Source organism: Perna viridis, chromosome 3 (genome assembly GCF_037379345.1).
Source record: "Perna viridis isolate PV_CMFRI_1.1 ecotype Kerala chromosome 3, ASM3737934v1, whole genome shotgun sequence".
Classification (NCBI taxonomy): Eukaryota; Metazoa; Mollusca; class Bivalvia; order Mytilida; family Mytilidae; genus Perna; species Perna viridis.
The window spans coordinates 46,871,042-46,892,382 of NC_142447.1; the positions used below are offsets into that span (position 1 = coordinate 46,871,042).

Below are 21,341 nucleotides of genomic sequence, written 5' to 3' on the forward strand. Positions count from 1 at the left end.
GTATTTAACTCCACCAATCTTCATGATAGTGTTTTCCAGTGGTATTATACCGAACATAAAATGAGCAACCTGGCTGGTATTTTTATCAAAGTACATGTCAGTATGTCTTTTTTTCTTTGAATAGCACTTAACCAAGATTACCCTACATTACATTTAAAAAAAATGTTGTCTACGTTTCCGTTAAAAACTCGAAGAAAAAATACATACCAGCGCAGTTTTATTAAAGTGTACATGTCATTAAAGTTTTTAGCCTCGTCTACTATAAAAATAGACTCCTAAGCAAAATTTGAAAATATCCATCAATTATTAACCATATATATGAAAAGCCAACCACGTGCAATACGCAAAGGTCTATACAACATCGCATTATGTAGGCCTATCTTATCCCAGCGAAAAGTGAGTAATAGTCGTCTTATTGACGCGACAATCTCTAGGAAAATAACGGCAAGATCTGTGGTAAGTGCATGAAATCAGAAAGAAATGTGTTTTTACTTAATATTTGATTTCTCAGTTAGTATTTTTAAAGTGCAATCTCAGATTACTGACTTCTCTGCTCGTAATTTCGGAATTTCCCCATGCATTACTCCTACTGTGCACTTTACTTAACATTTAGATTCAAGATACAAAACTAATTCACATTTTGAATTTTCCATTATAGTACCGTATTTATGCAAAATTGCTTAAACATTTGGTTGAAACAATTAAATTAATAATTTTAATTGCATAACAGATCACATCATTAACTTGCATATATGCAGAGGAGTTTTAACATCGATTTTTGAATTTCTATTCTTTTTCTTGTGTTAGAAACTATGATCTAGACAATTTCATTTTGAGGTAATTAAATTTAAAGAATTCAAAGTAATCATCAATCATCTTCGATACATAGTATAAACTGTGTGCACATTTTGGACTAGTAAAATATTAGCAGCAGTTTAAGCATATATAATGGTCAATATAAATCACGTTCAGATCAGAAACCCACAAATGGAAGACACCTGACTACAAAACCACAATTGTGTATACCATCCAACGTACAGTCCTGTCCTAAGTAAAAGCTATCGTAGGGAAAGAAAGGAATACTGGGTACGCAGACAAGGTACTGCAATACCTTACGGGTGCAATAACAACATCAGAAGAATTGGAAACCTTTCAAGTCAGTATAACAATAACGTAAATGTGATCAATTTATTCAACAAAAATCCAAGACGGATAAGGAATCATGGCCATCGCCACTATACATCAACTAATATGCATGATGTCTCCATAGATGGTCTTCTTCCTTTCATACAAAAACCTCTTAGAATTCATCGCATTCGAACTAAACTCAACTTTATACCTCACACTTCACTACGCTCCCTTTTACAAAACAAGTTTTTTTTCTGAGCCTACATACCTCATCATTATAAAAACTTGAGGCCATCATTTTGGATACTGGTTTCAACAGACCATTAATCCAGTTTGTATTAAAGCTCAATATGAAGAAAAAAGGTTTCTTCCACTACCGTTTGTCAACAAAGGTATAAAGTGCAATTAATATGGCTAACATCCTCTAACAAAATTCCGTCGTATTTCAAAACAGATTATTTCATATTCCGATACTTCACCTATTGCATCCAAAACCTTCAGTCATAAAAGGATGTTGCTTGACCTCGTGATTGAAGACTTTGAGGCTAAACCACCTGACTATTCTTGAAAACAATCTCCATTCCAATATAGTCCTTCCGGTCACGTTATTACGGGGATTAAACATATATATATATATATATATATATATATATATATATATATATATATATATATATATATATATATATATATATATATATATATATATATATTTCCCCGTAAAACCCTTTCTAAAGGTCCTTAGTACAGTGAACCACGCTCTATAAATTGGAATTAAATTTGTATGGGTGTTGTGGAGGACTGCACAAAATCGATAAAACGAGAAGTCGAAGATATTGATTCACTGTCAAGAGTGGGTAGAGACTGTGAGGCCTTTAATTTCGAAGCGTATGAAAGTTTTAAATGGGTAATTATAAATGAGTGTCAATGCTATATCAGTTTTCGGAGACCCTGAAGTAACTAAAACATTGTCTAGTATACATAACAAATATATTGTCGCACCAGTGGACCAAACCCAAAACAACTTTTTTTTGTCTGCAAGACGCATGACATCCAATGCTTAGCATCGGAGGTAGACGTAGAAATAACAGCTGTAATATGACCTACACTGCTACCGCAATCTCGAAAGAAGAGATAGTGGAAACCCATAAATCTGCGCTATCCTCTTTTAGTCTGTCTGTTAATGTCTTACCACGATACTTGTTACTCCCGTAGTGGTATTAATTCAATGTGGACCATGGAAAATTCGAAAGATCTTCTGGAACCCCTCAATTTAAGACTATTGTCAGAATAGATTGTACACTATACATTAAGATCTATGATTTTTGTTAACCCTTTCTAATTCTATTTCCCACAATCAGTTAAAATTAGACACATACATTGTTGTTACTCCAGAAAAGACGGTACACTTAGATTCAGATACGTAGTACTTGGTGTAGATTCTTCATACTTTGCAGACAATGATTCCAAATCATTTTCCAAATATACCAAAGAAGATGTAATCCAAATGCTGGTTTTGTGCTATTCTACTCGTTGACCTATTCCTTCACTCTCATGAGGCTGACTTTACAGTTGATCTGATCCAAAAGAAGAAACATCGTTTAGCCGGATCCTTTGATCTCAGTTTCCGCTATATAGATGATGCATTATCTTTAAACAAGCATAGTTTCGGGGATTTTATACGTCGCATCTACCCCAAAAAACTTGCCTCGTATGTTGACCTTCACAGAGATCGATAGAAAAGGAAAACTACTGACCAAACTACGTCAAAAGTGATGACTTTCATCCCGCATTGTCAACTTTCCTTTCATCTGTGGCAACATCCCTTCAGCATCTGTGTATGGAGTTTTCAAATCACAACTCATACTTTATGTCAAAGCTTGTCGTAACTACACAGACTTTTTGTTCCGAACTAGACTTCTTTCAAGTAGGCTTCTAGAACAGGGTTATGTTGCTACAAGACTGAAGTCATCACTACAGACGTTTTTATGGTCGTGATTGTGAAGTAGTGGATCGTTACGGTATATCCAGCTGCAGCATGACAACCGATTTGTTCACCGTTTCATAATTATCTTTTCCTCTTTCGTCTACCCCGGACTTTACTTTTTTTAGCAACTCGGCACGTGTTTCTCGATAAGCAGAGGACACTTACCCTACCGGTTCACCTGATCCATGCCCCCAGTTTTTAGTGGAGTTCGAATTGCTCATTTGCTTATATTTCTTTGCACGTGATTTGTTTGGGGTTATTTCATGTTCTATGTTGTGTGTGTCTGATTTCCATGTTCCTGTATTGCATTCATTTGATTCCCGCTAAAATCTTGGTTCCTTTGATTACTCTTTCAAGACAACTTACGGAAAAGTCTTAACTTCTTTTTTTCCGTTAGTGAAATTAATTTTAACTTTCCATGAACAGTATTTTAAAAAATGAACATCTTACTTGCCTTGAAGCACAGATAAAGATTTCAATCTTGTAATCTGTTATAAATGAATGTTAGGACAGAAATGTCTTTCCTCTTAGTGTTAAGAACAGAAATTATTTAGTAAAATAATGTTAGTTCCCGTAATACTTCAGTTAAAGGCAACAAACTAACAATAGAAAACAGACGTTATACTAGTATACTCCTTGTCAAACGCGCACTTCATTCTCTTTGATGTTTGTAGACATACGAGTAAAAAATGTTATTTGTATTGAGCTATAGATATAAGAGATGATGATTTAGAAATGAAAATAAGCAGAAAGACTTTCAAAAATCTGAACAAACATATGCTTCTAGCTGACGACTACCAGAACTGCAGAATCGACTAGATTTGAGAAATCAACATTTTTTAAACCGAGTAGCATTGTATGATTATTGGTTGAGAGATGCACACTTATTACATTCATCAACAACTATTTCTCGTTTTATTTGTCAGAAATTGTCGACAGAACATTCCAGGAACGGTTCCTTTTAAAACAGTTGCTGACAATGGATACCAGTGTTGAAATAGAGTTTTTATAATGGTTTCCAGGGCTAAAACAGTTTTTGAGAATTCTACCCAAGATAGGTTCCAAAATACAGTTATGGGCAATCTATCTGAAAGCTCATTGTGACGTTTCAAGTATTGTAGGTACTTTATTAGAACAGCAGGAACATAATTATCACTTCACTGTATCGACTGAGAAAACAAGTGTGTTATTGGAAAATGCATTTGTACATTTATAGTACATACCATACAGATGACTTTATTATTTCTACCTAGATACGGACTTTCTTAAAAAAAAAAGTTTGTAAAATACCACAAAGGCAAACAAATTTAAAAATCTTAAACAGACAATTGTTCAAAAGACGCAAAACATTCATTATTTTAAAAGGAATCTTAAAATCAAAGTACTCATGTACTGAATCAATTTATATCTTACGATCAAATAATCGTCAAATTGCAAAAAAAAAAAAAAAAATGGAATAAAAGGGAAAGTTCGTGGATCGAACTCAAACGTATCTCAACACAAGCTTATTGTTTTAAGTGGTTAATATTCAACTCTTTGTTTTTATTTCTAAATTCACCATTCTGGTTACGAATTTAGAAAAAAAAACACAAACATTCACGATGCATCGTAACAGTGCGCCAGTTCGCGTAATATTCAGTTTCGATATCGGTTTACACGGAACACCTAGATGAATGTACTCAAAATCCTCCGACACAGTGCATAATTGAACTACAAACTACTAGTTGGCCATTCTCAGTTTTTAAATTTTCAGGTCTAAATTCAATTTATCGACCTCCAGGTCGAAACTTAATCCACAATTATTGAAATAAATCATATTCTTAGATATATGATCCTCAACAATCGTGTCTATTGCAGGAACATTAGCCATGCACCTGCAGCTCTATTATAATAATATACAAATGGTCAAAATAGTCAAATAGATTAAGAATGATGAAAAAAAAGCAATAGCACCAGACCAAAAAGAAAGACAATTCCCGAGAAATGCATTATCAAAATTTTTATGGGCATTGTCTTTGTAAAGTTTCATTTTTTATTTGTCATATCTGGGCTTCTGATGTCACAAAGCGGAAACTAATAAAAATACACGATACATTGGATGATACGTCAGGATGGTTTCGGGGATTATGCTACTCCTTTGTAAAAAACAGATTGCAAAATATGAGCCCTTAACCCCTTTTATTTATACAAATTTTCTTGATCGTAACCACCTCCTCTTTTTTCTATCACGGCCTGCATGAAATGCCTTAGGACAGCTATTCAAATCAGTACTCAGCAGTTTTCTTTATATTTCAGTTCTATGATTGTTGATTATTCATAATATCGTAGGGTTTCATTTCTAGCTTAACATCAAAAGGTTTATTATGCGTCTAAAATAAATACTATGCAACTTCAACACATCGATACTAATCGACTGGTTAATTCAGGTAAATGCGTAGAAATAAACATGTACCGATAAGAGATTAGAGCTCAGATATTTTTAATTTGATTGTTGTTAACACAAACCAAATTAATAAGCAAATTCAGTTTGAGGAAAAGTTGTTTACTGTTTTTTTTATTGCCGTAAATAACACAGAGTGGAATTTGATATATAAGAAATACTTATAAAGGTGACCATCTGCATTCCAATCTTAATGAGGTATGCAAAATGCAACTACTTTCCTGCGGAAGTGTAAGATAATTACAGATGCTATCAGGTTTTACAGATTTAAAGGCTCTGGCGACTGCTATATCAATTCTGATCTTCGATCAAAATTGATAAAAATTATTAATACTGTCTTTTATCAACGATGGCAGAGGACATGTATGTCAAGGATAACTGGTTTGGTGTTTCTCAGAAACCAAACAAAGGATATTGGGTCTTGACGTAAGCGATAAGATCATTTGCGGAGATTTTTCATTTTCGACTTTAGTTGAAAGAATACTGAAGTACTTTCAAAAGTTAACATCAGGTGGAAGGACACATTTCCGGCACATCTGGTACATCATCCAAGAAATATTTCGGATAGACGTCATGTTAGAATTGTATATGACCATTGTGGAACGGCCAAATATGAACAGAGAAAAGGTCCTTGTTTTTTTTTCGTAAAAGTAAAGATTTGCTGTTCTGCATTATCATATTTAATCATATCTACACTATTTGAAGGCAAAATAAAGCAAGCACATAATAGAACTTTAAGTATAACACTTCAATCTGTATAATGCTTAACAGATTGTAGAAAACTTTCAATCAAAAAGACGATTGACTATATTCTACCATATTTTACTTCTATTTATATATCGGTTGTGAGACTTTAATTTTAAGCAGGTTTAAAATAATATAAGTTGAATAAGTAGCCTGTTTCCTACCGATGTAAAATATTGGTGTTTTCGTTTTGTCTCAGTATGCCCAGGCTCTCAAATTTGAAAAATCGATCTTAACATGGTTTTCACTGAATTTACTTAAATGGACGATGTCATGAATAGAAAAGAATGTTTAGAATATTCCGTCTGCATTTCTTATCTACATGTACTGTTTTTGTAAGGGTCCATGCTTAATTAAACTTACTCGGATGTACAAATGCATATGAGCTATGTTCGGACACTAAATCATAATTTAACAGCTTCTTTCGTGAGTTCCTAGGTAGAATGTCTGTGCTAATTATGTCTTCCTCCTTATCGTAAAGGCAACACTCTATATACCGACTTTTGGTTTTATTTATTAGTATTAAGTACCAGTCCACATAACATTCAGAAACTGTCTATGACAGAAGTGATTCACTGTGTAGAAAAACCCACCGAACAAACGATGCTTTTTTTTGTCTAGATATAATTTATTCGTAATGATAGTCATTCCTGTATTCTGATTAATCCATACATTCATCTATCACTAAAAGTAACTTAATCAAATTAAATTAAGAAATATAACTCTTGCAAAGTGCCAACTTCATCACTGTCTATATGATTTTTATTTCGAAAGCGCAACAACAAAATGACAGACAGGTTTTGTGGTCTGTAACTGTTTCTGAATTAGAAATAAAAGTGATTTTGTTTTGGTTTTTGACATGCGTTAATTATCTACAGTCTCTTGCTTTTTTATTATTTTTTTATAAAGATTGCTTCTTAATAACACTAAAACATTGTTCTATGTTTAACTAGGTCTACATTTTAAAAGGTGACAAGGATTAAAGATATACAATACATAATTGCATCTTGAAGTGACATGTTTTGTCACTATGTGGATATTTTACTACTCCTATTAATCAAACCACAAACAAATCTAGCAAATAATATAAATGAAAAATAAAATAACAAAAACATAACAGAACACGCAAAATACCCCTAGATATCAATAAAAAAAACAAATCAACAGTGAAACAATACCTCGACCAAACGACAAGAAATTAAAAAAAAAGTTACGAATTTTTTTAAATTTTTTTAAACAAGGATAATGCGCCCAATTTCCCATTTTTTGTTCAATCTTTGTTAGGATACTGTACAATTAAGCTGCTTCTCCACAAATACACGGGTGTCTTTCTATTTCACTCTAACATTAGATGCTATGGGATGTGCCTGTTCTACTTGGCATCAAACATAAAGGAAGGAAACAGTTTCAGGACGAAGACCATCAAATAAATATTTACTTAAGAATATCCTCAGAACGTTTCCGTATCAGTGGAAGTAATCTCCGCGTGGTGCCCTGTAATTATTGTATCTCTGGTACGTTTCCTTTCTACTTTCCTTTGACTTAATGATATTCAAGTAATTATGATGATAGGAAAGTGTGACTGTCTAATATAACGACATGTAGAAAAAACAATACACAGATTACTATGTTCCATGCATGTTTCTGATCTGGTCTGATTATTTGTAACTCAATGACGAGGAGACGAATCAACTTTTATTTGACTAGACAGTATTTATCTATAAAGTAGTTGAACATGTAGTAGACCGATCGAAGCTATCCAGTAATTCAAATTCATTGCTATCCGTACTCGTGAAAGATGAACGTTTTTGGCAGAGCTTGATGGAACAAAGTAGGTATTTAGCTCTTTTTCTTATTTCTTTGTCCGTAAACCACAGTAATGGAGCAAGTGCAGATGTTAAGGCTCCAAGCCAAGAAATTCCTACTAGAATATGGTGGGGTGGCGAGCATCTTTCGCAGAAAATAAGAAGAACGCTGACAAACTGATGTGGAAACCAGAGTACCAGATAACTATAGTTAGAAAAGAAGAGACTTATAAGCGATATGGTACATTGTTGGTGTACATTGTTCTCTGACCTAATTCGTGTATTATTGTTATTTCGCGTCAGTCTTTCATTGCTTGAGTTGCCTCTACAACGTTTGATGAGAATTATTATAGTTAATATAATAGAAATCCAGGATGGTAGAAAAAATGTCATTATATGAGAAAGGAGGGCGGCATCATTGCTTAGATGAACAAAACAATATCCAAAACCACCTGGTATTGAGAATGAACCTTCTATCCATATTGGGAATATTATAAACATAGCAACTGTCCATGGTAAAAGCAATTCAAGCGTGACGAATATTTTTGAACGACTACAGAATTGCTTGCACTTCGTCAACATGACAAGCTTTTCAATAAAAATCATGATGACAATCAGAATAGTTACAAATGGCAGGTATACATCCATTATAATCCAAAAGTGACAAGTCGATTGACTAAAATTCCACGCGTGCAGTTGTGAGTATATCGAAAATGGGATTACCACAATCCCATTCAGAAAATTGGCAATGCATGTATTAATCACTTGTAAATACGATGATTGACTAGAGATCTTTGTATGCGTAGAAATTATAAAAATAACAAAAGAGTTAAATAGAATTGTTGAAATGTTTAGGAAAATGGCAAAGTTAGTCACACTAAATTTATGTGGTTCGTTTTCTGTGTCAACGAATCCAAGCAAGTCTGTAAGGAATGTTCTGTTCAGTTTACCATCCATCTAAAAAATAAATTAGGTACATAAACATTTGCTATGAAATTAACTGTTTAATAATTAAAAAGAAAAAGGTGAAATGCATTACAAGAACTTCAACGGCAGACTTAAAACCCACAAAAATAGTATATCCTCTTTTTGATATGAGTAGTGTGGTGGTGTAAATGTGTATTGTATTAAAAATTATTGGTTTCACAGAGGCCAATACAAACCGTATCTTACCCCTAACACAGGTTTTACGGTTTCAACGCCGGATTAATGTTTCCCTAACGCTGTTGTTTGTTCATTTACGGTCATAAGTGGGTAACGTTAATAAATTACTCTATCATGAATGACAGTTAGGTAAATCTCTACAGAAATATGAGCAATCGGTGCTAAAATGATCAATCTTTAAGCGGTTGCTTGTCTATAGGAGCAAAATGTACAATTTTCTCAATCATTCAAGAAAAGCAAATGTAAACAAAGCGAATGTGGCTCATTGGTTGCTCTTTGGCCTCAAAACGGTCCGCCAGGAACCTCAAATGCATATCGGGTACCCCTTTAGTCATTATTTAGTCTGCAGGATTCTTTTTTCCAATAAATGCTATCATATTTGCAAAATCACAACATTTTAATTCAACTCCAGGTTTTACTACCTCTCAAAGATTGATGCAACAGTATCATTTGATACCAAAAATTAGGTAAAATTATTCGAAATAGATAAATTTAAAGCGTTTTTTTTTAATATTTGCCCATAATAGACGTTAACCACTTTTTCTCTCAGAAAACCTGCTCTGGGGTTAGACACGGTGACAAATCAAAATACACATTCTCATCAGAAAAGGGTACACAATGATAAAGCTGAGTTGTTAAATTTTATTAGGGATCAGTCCACTTAACGCTAGTTTATTCAAACTTACGAGGTCAACATTGCCCCTTAATCTCGTAGAACCTAGTTAGAATTTGAAAATATGCCAATTCTTACTTCTGAGCATAAACGTATCATAGAAATTAAAGTGTTCGTTCCACTGCAATATAATTTCCTGTCATTTTAATTACATGTACCAGCAACAAGGGGATACATACCAGTTATCAGTTATACCTCTTAAGTATTAATTGTTTATGATCAAGAAATATACCATGAAAGTAACGTTATATATACCTTATCTAACCAAGCTTTAAATTAGACAACAGATAAGCCTCCTTTCATAATTACGACTCCAATGACAGAAAAAAATATTAAAGCAATTTGGCAGTCTCAGTTTCCTCATTAGTTTTCAGGAACCACTACTATATTTGCAAGGAAATTTTTATGTGCAAACAATCAATTTTATCGGGTCCATATTAATATTGTTATTATTGTCATCAAGGCAATATAATAGATCTTGCAGAGAAAAAATGCAAGAAATCAATCTTATTTTTCATTTATCGAAAGAAAAAAGGTATAGTTCAATTCATCAAAACGACATTAATTGAACTAGTTATAATATCCATCCTTAGCGATAATGCGTGACAAATACAGAATCAAAACATAGTTATTTATCACTCAAGGGGAGGCGTGTAATTGGGTACTTTATTGAATGTAATCATACGAGTAAGTATGATCAGAATGCATACGAAGTCTTAGCTTCTTGTTGTTCTATACTTTAACAAATTGCCTTTTGACCAAAGTTAATATGGTAGGTTGACGTTATAAGTATGTAATGTATTTAATTCTAGATTCCATTGTATTTTAAGTTTTAGATGAAAATGGCCACAAGTTTGGCAATATCAATATTTGCAGAATCACTGATTTGATCTAGGGCAAGACTGGGCACCATTGGTAACAATCGATGCTCATTTTCCTCTTGGAAGGCAAAACAAGGGAGAAAGAGAGGTCACATAGATTCTCAATACGACGGGTCGCATCCCATTACCCTCTGGTACAAAGAAATGCATCAAAATAAAGCAGAATTATTTTTGATGTTGCATGTATAGCATAATTTAGCTATTCAATGTTTAGGTAAGCCTAAACTATTATCAGAATAGAACCAGTCACTCATGGTATGCATATCAATATCAATGTGTCTATACACACTCGCTTTCTCACGCGAGTGTATATAGACACACCAAAACTGAGAAAATTGAGAAAGCGTTTGACAGTGTCCATCGAGAAACACTATGGAATATTATGAAAGTATATAGAATACCGGAAACATTTGTCGAGAAAGTCAAGGTAATGTATGAAGGCAATAGATTACAGTCATTGATGGTATAGGTGTGTATGAATGGTTCGACATTAAATCAGGTGTAAAGCAAGGGTGCAACATGCCAGGCTTTCTGTCCCTTCTCATCATTGATAGGATTACGAGACAGACCACTACAGATAACAACACTAGTATAAGGTGGAAAATGAAAACACAACTTGACGATCTAGATTTTGCAGAAGATATTACTCTTCTCACAAGCATAAAAGATCAGATGCAGAAAAAGTGGACAATTTAAACAACTACGCAACATTAATAAAACTAAAATAAATGCTGCAAAAATGAAAGCAATGCACCTCAACGTTTAGGATAACCAATCCCTAACAATAATGGGAAAGGGGTAGAAGATGTTGACAGCTTTATCTACCTGAGTAACATAAATGTCTTAGAAAAATATTCAAGATGTACTGGCCTGCAAAGATCTCCAACGAAAACTTGAGAGAAACAGCGCCTAAGTTGAACCTATATTTTATATTGCTATTTATGTAACTGTAATGTTTGTGTATAGTAGATAAATGTTTGTGTGTTGTTAACGTTTGATCTAAAATAATAAATTCCTTGGGAAACTCTTGCAGTCCGAGGCTGACAGAAAAAAAATCCAAAAGCTCCTTTCAAATTGTTCAAGTAAATGGAGTATCCGTCATCAGATAAATGGGTTTCGTCATATCGGAATAGTCTCTTTTCGACAGCGCGAATATTTGGACGCCTAATTAAATATCCCTTCTTTGGTTACGGCGTTTCTAAGCTCCAATTTCAAAAGTTTTCTCGGTTTATCATTGTTCTTGCATTTATCGCTCCATATTATTTTCGTATTTGACAGAAAAAGCTTAAGAGCCTTAGAAAGTCTGTTTTCATATCTTCGCTTGAGTCCTATGGTTGCAGTGTCACTAAGGCCGTTAATTGTATAACCAAAATGTATGGCATGACTGGTCTTAATTTTGTTCTTGACAGTACCTGTCAAATCCTCCCAGAACCATTCCTCTTTTCCCAAGCCATGTTAGTATAGACAAAGATTCAGGGCGTACAATAGTATGTTTGTTTTAATTATCAAGGTAACGGATTGGGTTCTTTAGTCGGGTTTTGATGTGCGAATATTTAGAAGCAACTCTGAAGCGCAAGAACTGTAAAATGCTACGTCACGGAGGTTAATTGCATGTCCTGGTCATCCTGCCCGTTTTGAACTGTGAATTCGCTTACTCTTAGAATAACTAAGAACGCCAGAGAAAACGTCGCAGATAACATACTAGCAAAATAATTTGAAACCAAACTGACTTTGTAGATGTTAAGAGACGTTTTAACATATCTTGGCTAATCGGAACGCGAACAAGCGGGTGCTTTCTTTTTTCCCTACAAAAGCCTTCTAACATTTTAGAAATCAAGAAAGATTTTGTAAAATCAGAAAGGTGGTGCATTTTATGGAAGTGACTATGGCACGATATGTATGTCGTTACCATGGAAAACAGATGATTGTTTGTAAGATATGTACACAATGAAATGAGCTAGGTGCTCCATTAGGACTGACCTCATTAAATTTTGTCCGAGATTAAAGGCTAGACGGAAATTATTGAACTTTTCTAGTTTCCCAGGAATTGTTTGCCATTGAAAAGTTGATGAGCGATTGCTTCTCTTGGTTTTGATTCTCCAGAGATGGGAGGTATCGGGTAAGGTCTTTTTTTCGTACTCCTACTGTTTGGTTTTTCGGTTACTGTGATGAAACATAGTAAGTTAACGATTTTGATGATTAAAAATGCTTTAAATTGTAACCAGCCTTTGTTATTAGTATTTTCTACGTGTGTGATGACATTCAAATTTCTATTCACGGACATCAAAGATTTAGGTCCAAATTTATTTTGTTTGACTTTTTGCACAGTGTACAGTGTTCCGAAAACGGCCAAGGAAAATCTGGGACGTGATATATTAGCTTCTTCAATCTCATCGAATATTGGTGCAAGAACGCGCACTTGACCTATAATAATTCAAAGACAACCGACTGTTGCGAAAATCCCTGTTTAACTTGATGGTTTGGTCTTTTGACGATTTTTTTAAGAAGACGTGAGGAATTGAATACGATGCATGTGTGACATGTTAGAGGGTGGAGTTGAATATTTCAATACCGTTATGATTTCACAGTTTTAAATTAACAAGGGTTTTTATGTCATAATTTGAGAAATTTGAGAAGTAAGCTATGACTTTTGAACATTTTGTTTTTGTAAAAGAAACGAAACTACTTAGTAGTTAAGTTTCTGACTCTGTATTACAGTTTAAAGCTGAAATCGGGCTCTCTGTGCTGTTATGAGGACTGTATAAACTGTATAGTAAGCGTAAGGGATGTATAACTTCTGCCTCTCACATTACAGACCTAGTAAAGGATGTACAACCTCTGCCTTACACATTTCAAAAACTTAGTTGGGATGAAAAACTTCTGTCTTTGACATTATAAAGACTTAGTAAGAAATGAACAACCTCTGACTTCTACATTATAATACTTTGTAAAAGATGTACAACCTCTGTCTTTTACATTACAAAGACGTAGTAAGAGAAAAACAACCTCTGCCTCTCACATTAAAAAGACTCAGTAAGGGATATCAACCTCTGCCTTTCAAATTACAAAGATTTAGGAATGTACAACTTCTGCATTTCACATTTCAAAGAGTTAGTAAGGTATGTACAACCTCTGCCTTTCACATTACAAAGACTTAGTAAGCGATTAACAACCCCTGCCTCTCACATTACAAATATTTAGGAGGGGATGTACAACCTCTGTCTCTCACATTACAGACTTAGCAAGAGATGTAAAACATCTGCTTTCACATTACAAAGACTTAGTAAGAGATGTACAACATCTGCCTTTCACATTGCAAAGACTTGGTAAGGGATGTACAACTTCTGCCTTTCACATTTTCACATTACAAAGCCTTGGTAAGGGATATCAACCTCTCTCTTTTACATTACAAAGACTTGGTAAGGGATGTCAACCTCTCTATTTTACAGTATAAAGACATAGTAAGGGATGTACAACATATGTCTTTCACATTTAAAAGACGTAGTAAGGGATTAACAACCTCTGCCTTTCAAATTACAAAGATTCAGGAATGTACAACTTCTGTATTTCACATTTAAAAGACTTAATAAGGTATGTACAACCTCTGCCTTTCACATTACAAAGACTTACTAAGACGATTGGAGTATTGAGATTTGATGAATTGAGTCTTGAGATTTGACGAATGGAGTATTGAGATTTGACGAATATAGTCTTGAGATTTCTTACATGATTGTTTTGCACCAGAGATTCACAGTAATAAATTTTCCTGTTGTATGTGACATACCACAAAAATAGAAAATAATGCAGTTTTGATTGTAAGAACTGGGCAAAATGTTGAAACAATTAAACCCAAACAATGTTCCATTTTGCAAATTGTAAAATATATTATAGGTTCAACATGTTTTCGGAGTTTATTAAGGGACACTGGGTTTTTAATGTTGTTGGTTTGATAGTAATTTAAGCTGAACGGAACGCGTTATGTCTTTTGCAAGACAAGCTTAAGTGACCTTATAAACACTGTCAGTTAACCCTCTCTCTGAAAACAGGTAATGAATACACGTAGTTATCTGAAATGACTTCTATCACGTCACCAAACAAATGTAAAATGCATGTTTGCGGAAAGTTAAAATAAAATGGGAAGTCGATTTTTCAATGTAATTACATACACCTTCGTATGTTGTCTTAATGTTATAAAGATTAAAAACAATGAATGTGCTGACATTATGACGTTTTATCGAAGTGCATTGACATTTATCTTATCTTGTAATTTGACCATTAGAGGAAAAATCAACACTGTTAAATGTATATTTTTAGATTGTCATCCATAACTTGGCGGGTGTTTCTAGAAAAGCAGAGGACGCTTACCCTACCGGTGCACCTGGTCCATACTCCCAGTTTTTAGTGGAGCCCGAGTTGCTCATTTGCGTTTGTTACTTTGTATGTATGATTTTAGTTACTTTATGTTCTTTGCTGTGTATGTCTGTTTTCCATGTCTGGTCTTTGTCCCTGGATTACATTCTTTTGATTACTGCTATATCTTTGGTTCCCTAGATTACTCTGTTAATGTTGATTAAGAAGTACGTGGTTGATATTACAAGTTTCTAATATAAGAATGATGGGATAATTTATTGGAAAGAGTATAAAATCAAAACATAATCACGAGTGTCGAAAGACGCCCGGATTTAACAGGTGTTCGGAACTTGTTCAAAGGAATGTTATCCAGGGACAAAAACCCGACATATAAAACAGACCAACACAACAATGAACATAAAGTAACTAAAATAGCACATACATAGTAACAAAAGTAAATGAGAATCTCGGACTCCACTTAAAACTTGGAGCTTGGACCAGGTGCAGCGGTAGGTTGAACGTGTTTGCATCGTCTAGAAAACTCCATTTACTGAAATCAATAATTGAATTATGCACATATTGATAAATATCTATTAACATGTGTTACTAAATATCTACTAACATGTGTTACTAAATATCTACTATATGTGTTACAGATATCAATAAATGGGGAACAAATTCCACAATGACTTGCCACAACCATAAGACATGTCATATACATATAACTATTCTTCTTCTCTAAAGGTGTACTTGTATGGATGTGTTGAACTCGCAATGTCCTGTTAATATTGACCATTTCACTTTATGTAGGTTAGCTTAAAAAAATTCTGGACTCTCAATTTTTTCAGATTAACAGAAACCAACAGTGTGGTATCTGTCAGTTACATGGGTGGCCCTAATTCTAAAATGGTAGGGGCCATAAATTCAAAATTAAATTGGAACAATCCTTAATTAATAGTTTACTTAGCAGGTTTAGGAAATGTGATATTAAGATCTTATTATCACTCTCTCCAAATGTAATGTTCAGAATGTAAAAACTAAAAAGATTTTTGTGTTGAACACTTTAAATTAGTTTATTTCTGTTCACTGCTCACCTCTGATCTGGATACAGAATTCTTTATTTCCACACCTTTTTCTTATATAAACATTTCAAAGATCAAATCACTAAATACAAGATTTTTGCAATCAAACGTGTTTAGAACCATTTGTTCTTTTTGCACTATAAAATCTTACACAAGTCCTATATTACGCAACATTTATTCTGGTACAACGTAGTCTAGAACAGAATCGAGATTATGTGATTGCGTCGGTGAGATCTATGTTCATCTACCAGATTGAGTGGTAGCGTACAAAAAGTACTTTAACTGTACTTACAAAAAAAAAAAAAAACAAAAAAAGCAAAAAACAAAACAAAACAAAACAAAACAAAAACAAAAACAAAAAAAAAACAAACCAATTTATTTATTACTTCAGTTAGGTATGTTTTTTTTATACTGATCAGGTGGGTTACCCGTGTTGCATAAAAACGGTCTTGATTTTGGTATGACAACTTCAAATTCATGTGACGGCTCATTTCACACGAATTTTACGTGAAGTCCGTCTTCAAAACTTTTAGCTCAATTTAAATGGACATCATGTGAAATTCATAAAAAAAACATATGAAAATATTTTGCCTGAGTAAACTTTTAAGATAACTTCTGATTTTTTCGTGTTGATGTCGGCTACTTTGGTATCCAGGAGAATGTTGATGTCGACTACTTAAGGGTCCAGAAGAATGTTGATGTCAACTACTTAAGGGTCCAGGAGAATTTTTGTTCATGTTATTCATGTTATTGTAATGTTTTTTTCTCCCTGAATATTCACTCTAATTCACATAACTTTATTTGTTACGTATATAAAGAAAGCTTTAAAGTTTCCCTATTCATTCCCGAATGTCGTTTCCGAAATGAAAACTTAATCGCGACTTTCACTTGAAAATTAGACACTAATTAAGAAATGGGAAAATAGTTCGACATAAATCAAATTCGTTCCTTTTCGCTTACATTAATAAATCAAAGACTGAAGTCGCAAATCGTCAAATATTCTACGTCACTGATTTTGGCTTACTTTCAACATCCGAAATGGGGGGACTTCCGCTAAAATCTTGGTTTTCTTGACATGATTGCGTACTCTTTCGTAACCGCGATGACCCGAATGTTTTCAATTACACCGAACCAGATTAAACAACTGGCAATGGCTATATATAGATATCGGGGTCCTGATATGACACATATATAGTCAATTGTAAAGCCCCTGTGTTTGACTTGAAAACTGGGTGATATTAAATATATTCAATGCTAACCGATCATTTCATCTTTTAATGTAAACTTCCCGTTCTCATACAATCAAAAAAAAAAAAAACAAAAACAAAAACAAAAAAAACCAAAAAAAACCACACACACACATGTGTATATTTTGGGTCACTTATGATATTGACCAGGGATTTCGAACCAGACTAGGACCCGGATTACACAACTGGCAATGAATATTTATAGATATCGGGGCCGTGCTCATGTATATGACCTATATAGTCTTGTAACGAGCCCTGTGCATGAATCGGAAACTGGCTAATGTTCAATGCTAACCGATCATTTCATTTAAACTTCCCGTTCTCAAACAAGCAAGTAACACGCGTAAAACATACGTGTATGATATTTTAGAGGTACATTTTTATCTCTTAAGAAGCTAGGACTATGACGCTATGGCCGTAAACACGGCACAAATCTGCGCATTACGTGGACTACAAATATATAATTATGCAAATCAAATGTGAATATAAAGTACTGAAATTACGAGTGCAAGAAGTCGCTAACAATATTAGCGACTTAATAACTATAGCAACTAGATTGCTACGCGTAGTCACATGTTCCCCGACGTCACAAAAAAAGGTCCCAGAACTCCAACAAAATTTTTCGAACCAAAATGGCACATTATGATCAACTACATATAGTGACTAACAATTCTACCAAATTTGAACAAAATCGTTGGCTATTTCGGAGTCCAGAAAGTCAAGTGTGACGGTCGGACTGACGCGTGGACACCGGTATTTTTATGTCCCTTTCGGTGTAGAATACATGTACCATACCGGAACCAGGAGGTCGAATCTAAAATAGACAATCAACTTCAGCTGCGTTTTAATTAAGACCGTATTTTGTTGTCGTGACTTGTCTGGCGATATTACTGCAATTTTTTTTTTGTATTTCATGAGGTCATTAGACTGTAATGATGAGAGGTTGTTTACTGTACAGAAAATATAAGTTGATGAACTCTGCATAAATGTAACAAAGGACAAGGTTGATAATAAGCAACAGTTCAATGTGAATTTTGATGGTAGGAACGCTATTGTCAATGTGGTGGTATATTCAAAACATTAACATCAACTTTAATATGTTACTCGATATGATTGGCGTTGTAATATCAGATATCCATAGCCTACTTCCTTCTCTTAATTCTCCGTTATAAATTTCTAGACTATTTAACGGACAGATGCGTTAATAAAGGTTATGACTTATTCGTTAGTACTACACGGCAATAAATGTCGAAAGAATGAAAATTAAATAAAATCGTGTTATAAACAATATTTGTTCAATTCAGAAATGAATTCCGGTTAAATTTATTATTTTAAAGATTGCAGACGATATAAAACTGACGTATTTTAACGAAATTTAGAAATATTTCTAGTTTCAGATAAAACGAAAAACTATTTTTTTTCGAATCCCTTTGGTATGAATATCAGAACTTTCTGTCAGATGAAAGCTACAGGATTAAGATGGAAATATCCGTTCATAATGCGAAAAACTATGTTCAGGAATGCCACGAGCAGAATTAATATCAAACAGATGATTATATAGAGTTTTATTGTATGATATAAAGTTGTATTGTTTGACTATTTGCATTTACAAAAGGTTTTGAAAATGTTTAAAATGAAACCACAGGGCGGAAAATACATCAATACCATCATGATATCCTAAACTTTTAAATGTTTTAAGTAATGGACTTCGCAAGTGTTACAGCTTGGTAATGTATGAGATGCCGTTTTTGAGAACGAAAACAATGTAATCAACGTTTAATTGAGACAAGAATTAAAACAGTCTGTGTTATGCTTATTCTGAATGAATGTTTTTAAACCATTGTTTTCAAATACGACTTTATTAATATTAGGTTCTAATATGACGTGCTTCAAAGCTCTTTAGACCACAGTCATGTTAAAATAAAGTAAAGAACGCAAGACCAACATTTCTGCTGCAGGCACATAGGTTGCGTCTATCCAAACATATGAAGAAGAAAGTCCTATTAAAATCAAAATGAATCACGGGAACTCTATTTTAATATCACTGTTTTACGAAGGGCTGGCCATCTATTTCGCACTGTTTACTTCGAGAAATAGCGAGGGTTTAAATAACGACATAAATGGCCAACCCGCGGTAAAATAATGATAAATTAAAGTTTCCGTCATTTATTTCTTAATGGAACTTGGTGTTTAGTAAAAAATCCATCATTTGAAGAATTTAGAGAAATACACAAAAATTTCATATTATGTTGTGTGTTACAAAAAAAAAAAATTAGTTACATGTACAACGATAAAAGAATACACAAGTCACAGAACATAAATATACAGAATTACGACAGTTATGAAGTTGAAGTTGAGACGTAAAAATGACGTCGTTTAATTCAATGGTGCTGTTACAGTCGATTTGAAGTAATGTTGTCAAAATGGGTTGTATTGGAATGAATGAAGTGCTGTAATGAAGGGTTGAATAATTCAAAATACAACAGATAATGTGTACTGTTGCGATCACTTACCTCTCTTAAATTATGTCAAAGTGTTCTGCGATCGACGCTGTCCAAGGTTGTGACCCACTTGTCCTTATACCTGACATCAACTGTCCTAGGTCGTGACAAAGAAATACGGTGAGCTGTTTTAAACTGGCATATCCTTAGACAGTTTCTGACACTATTCTGCTTGACATCATTTAGAACAGGAAGTCCGATTATAAATGAAACCTGTTCAAAACAGTAGATTGATATAGATATAAATAGCAAGTCCGATTGAAAACACGGGTAACCTAACCATTTTAAAATAATTTTTTATAACCAAAAAAGTTCTCTATAACGTTATCCAGAAGAGTAGTATCATAATCTTTCTAGAACTGTTATCGTAAGAAACTCCTTAGAATGACGTCAAACAGAATAATTCTACCTAGAACAGTTGATGACAGGGAGTGTCACGACCCACGACAGATTATGACCGAGTTTGTCCTAAACAAGTCTGACAAGGCGTGCCATGAGTCTGGGCAGTTTCTGATAGTTAAGAAGTATTCTATGACAACAAAAACTGACAGACTCGAAAAGAGGTTAGAGGTGATCGCGACTATGCATAGCAATGAAACAAAGGTTATAATTATTATGTTCTTAAAGTAAATATTATGCACTTCTGTGTATGAAAAACGTTAATGTCTCAGTTCATTTGTCACGGATATTTCCAATATCTTGCTAATTTTCAAAAATTTGAATTGTATGCACATTTGAGTTATATGAACTCTCTTGAATATCTTTAAAGACATAAATGCACTAATTGAACATTGAACAACACAAATGCATTACACATTTCATCTGTGGCAACATCCCTTCGGCTCCTGCGTATGGAGTGTTCATATCACAACTCATACGTTATGCCAGAGCTTGCCGAAGTTACGCAGACTTTTTGTATCGCGCTAGAATTCTAACAAATAGGCTTCTGGAACAGGGCTATGTTGCTACAAGATTGAAGTCATCACTACAGAGGTTTGATGATCTTCATCATGAACTCGTTTATCGTTACGTTGTATGCATATGTACCATGCAAACTGATTTGTTCAATGGGTCATAGTTTTCCTTTCCTCTTTTGTCTACCCCGGACTTTTTATGAGCAACTCGGCGGGTGTTTCTAGAAAAGCAGAGGACGCTTACCCTACCGGTGCACCTGGTCCATGCTCTCAGTTTTTAGTGGAGTCCGAGTTGTTCTTTTGCTTTTGTTACTTTGTATGTATAATTTTAGTTACTTTATGTTCTTTGTTGTGTATGTCTGTTTTCCATGTCTGGTGTTTGTCCCTGGGTTCCATTCTTTTGATTACCGCTATAACATTGATTC

The 21,341-nt window shown here is 33.9% G+C and overlaps 1 long non-coding RNA gene across 1 annotated transcript; it reads right to left on the reverse strand.

The window, feature by feature from the left end:
* Positions 1-7,721: 7,721 nt before the first annotated feature.
* LOC148622613 (uncharacterized) lies at positions 7,722-20,392 on the reverse strand. Its single transcript, XR_015920673.1, has 2 exons — positions 20,015-20,392; positions 7,722-9,061 (listed from the first exon to the last, which is right to left on the reverse strand). It is a non-coding gene; the product is annotated as an uncharacterized LOC148622613 (long non-coding RNA).
* Between the last annotated feature and the right edge of the window lie 949 nt (positions 20,393-21,341).